This window comes from Leptidea sinapis, chromosome 47, assembly GCF_905404315.1.
Source record: "Leptidea sinapis chromosome 47, ilLepSina1.1, whole genome shotgun sequence".
Classification (NCBI taxonomy): Eukaryota; Metazoa; Arthropoda; class Insecta; order Lepidoptera; family Pieridae; genus Leptidea; species Leptidea sinapis.
In genome coordinates this window covers 6301636-6304608 of record NC_066311.1, presented here as the reverse complement: position 1 = coordinate 6304608, position 2973 = coordinate 6301636, and positions in this window count along the sequence as shown.

The following is a 2973-nucleotide window of genomic DNA, read 5'->3' as shown; positions in this document are numbered from 1 at the left end:
AGTACTACTATTTAAGTCTCATGTCAAATCTCACTGCACGTTTCATACTAAACTAAATTTCAATTTTTACTTAGGCAGTTCCGCCTCTTATTGCGTAGTATTTACATCCTCTTTGGACGGAGCAAGGATTCACAGTTTGGTTATATATAGGTGGAAAAATGTTTCTTGAAACCCACAAAATGGAGGAACGCTAAACATTCAGGTTTTTATATAAGAGGGCTAACTGGCAAGAATCTCACGTGACGATGATAGTGAGGCAACTAACACAATACCTGGGGTTGAGGAATGCGTTGCCAGCCTTTAAGTTAAAGAATGCTCAATGCTTGAAGGTCCGTAAGTCGTATCGATTCGGGAACACTGCACCCGGTTATTGATTCCACAAAGTGGCTTAGCGAGGCTAAAAATTTCTTACAAAACGCGCGGTTGCATGGTGATAATAATATTTATGTTAATGCCGTGTGGGAACATACTTATGTAGATTTAAGACACGGTATAAAAACGATTCAAGGCCGTCCACCTACACCCGTCACTCTGAGATTGAAAGAGGAAATGTCTCATGTGCCTATCTTCATGACCCCTTCAAATCAGAACGCCAGGGGAATTACAGGAGCGTTGCCGGCTGGCAACGCAAAGGCTTAAAGGCTTTTAAGGAAGGTGTACGCGCTTTTTTTGAAGGTACCCATGTCGAATGGTCTCTCAAACACCCAAGGAACCTCAATCTACAGATTTGTTGTACATGGAAATAACTTCCAAGAAAATCGCACTGTGGAGGAACGCCAAAATAAAAACGCCAACCAATATTTTTCGGCAGAATAAGGTGAGTTTACATTACTATCCCCATGAATATTGCTCTAACAACTGTATGAGCAATGTTTGAAACTAACTATTATTAACTATTATTGAAAACAACTAAATATTATAGTAAGTAAGTAGTAGTAAGAATAGTGATGTACACAGTGTCAATACTCGAAACAAACATAAACTCGCAATTCCATCTACTAGGCTCCGTAAAATTGCTAAATCTTTTAAAGTGGATTGTGTTATATTTTATAATAAACTCCCAAATGAAATTAAAATGTTACCTATTAAAAAATTTAAATGTATCGTAAAAAGTAAATTAACATCTAAGGCCTATTATAATGTGAAAGATTATTTGAATGCTAAAGATAGTTGGATTTAATGTTCTAAATTTTGTTATACTCATTTGAATGCTATTGTAACTTTTGACCTGACTTGCACTAAATAACTTATAAAGTTTTACAGTGAATAAAGTTTTTTTTTGACTTTGACTTTTGACTTGAAGGTCTGTGAGTCGTATTGGTTCAGGAAAACTGCAATCGGTTATTGATTCTACAAAGGGGCTTTGCGAAGCAAGAAATTTCTTGCAAAACGCGCAGTCACATGGTGATAATAATGCTTATGTTTATGCCGTGTGGGAACATACTGATGCAGATCTAAGACACAGTATGATACCATTCAAGGCCATCCGCCTGCGCCCGTCACACTGACATTGAAAGAGGAAATGTGTCATGTGCCTATCTTCATGGCCATCATCACCCTTCAAATCAGAACGCCAGGGGAATTACAGGATCGTTGCCAGCCTTTAAGGAAGGTGTACGCGCTGTTTTTGAGGGTACCCATGTCGTATCGTCTCTCAAACACCCAAGGAAGCTCAATCTACAGATTTGTTGTACATGGAAATAAATTCCATGAAAACCGCACTGTGGAGGAACGCCAACCAATATTTTTCGGCAGAAAAAGGTGAGGTTACAGTACTATCTCCATGAATATTGCTCTAACAACTGTATGGGCATTGTTTGAAACTGACCTTTTTTATATGAAAATAAAGGAGACGAGCAGGACGTTCAGCTGATGGTAATTGGTACGCCCTGCCATTACAATGCAATGCCGCTCAAGATTATTGAAAAACCCAAAAATTCTGAGCGGCACTACAATTGCACTCGTCACCTCAAGTCATTAGATGTCAGGTCTCATTTGCCCAGTAATTTCACTAGCTACGGCACCCTTTAGACCGAAACACAATAATGTTTACACATTTACTGTTTCACGGCAGATAATCTAGCCGGCATCCGGTGCAAAGGAACCTCCCACTGGATCTGTTATAGTAATACTTTAGTATATTTTAAAGTCTTAAAGGCACTTCTGTAAGTATTATATGTATATGAATAGCTTCAAAAGCAGTGGTAGTTGTTCAATTGACATTAAAAAGAACTCTAAAGGAATTTACTATAGACAACTATAATTAATTAATAGTTATGTTACTTGTTTATTGTGAGAACAGCTTAGCAGTCCTGCTTCGTTCATAATATATAATTTCTACTTAAACGTAAAGATATCGGTGAAATCTAGAAAACTCCCTTGAGTCAAGATTTTAGACCTAATGGACGGGTAAACTAGAACTCAAAGATATACGAAGATGTATTTTCGTTCAATATACCTGTATTACCTTCGTCAGATTCTCTGCAGTAGCTTTAGAGATGAGGTTGATGTTTATCGATATCGAGATTTGATTATTTTTATATTATATTGTAATTGATATGATTTGGAAATCGATGTAAATGTAAATCTTGATTTAAAAGAGTGCCAATGAGTTTCATGCTACTTCTTCTCATTAGCTCAATCCTTTACGAAGTAGCGGTAGATTCAATAAGAAAAATTTTTTTTTTTACATTCATAAGTGTCACTTCCGTGACCCACGTGAATAAACTGATTTTGATTTGATTTGATTTGATAATATATATACATTAATCACGCGGGCATCCTACACATTATAAATGATTTGCAACAATTCTGCTATAGTTTACTGGTTTATTAAGTTACGCGCATCAACCCTTTTATAAGAGGTAATTTATTTATTCAGGGCACTCTCAATTCGGGGTTATATCAGTATATTATTGACGTGACCGTGGAGTTTTAGGGCGTTCTCTCACAATTTTTGCTAACCACGTTTAG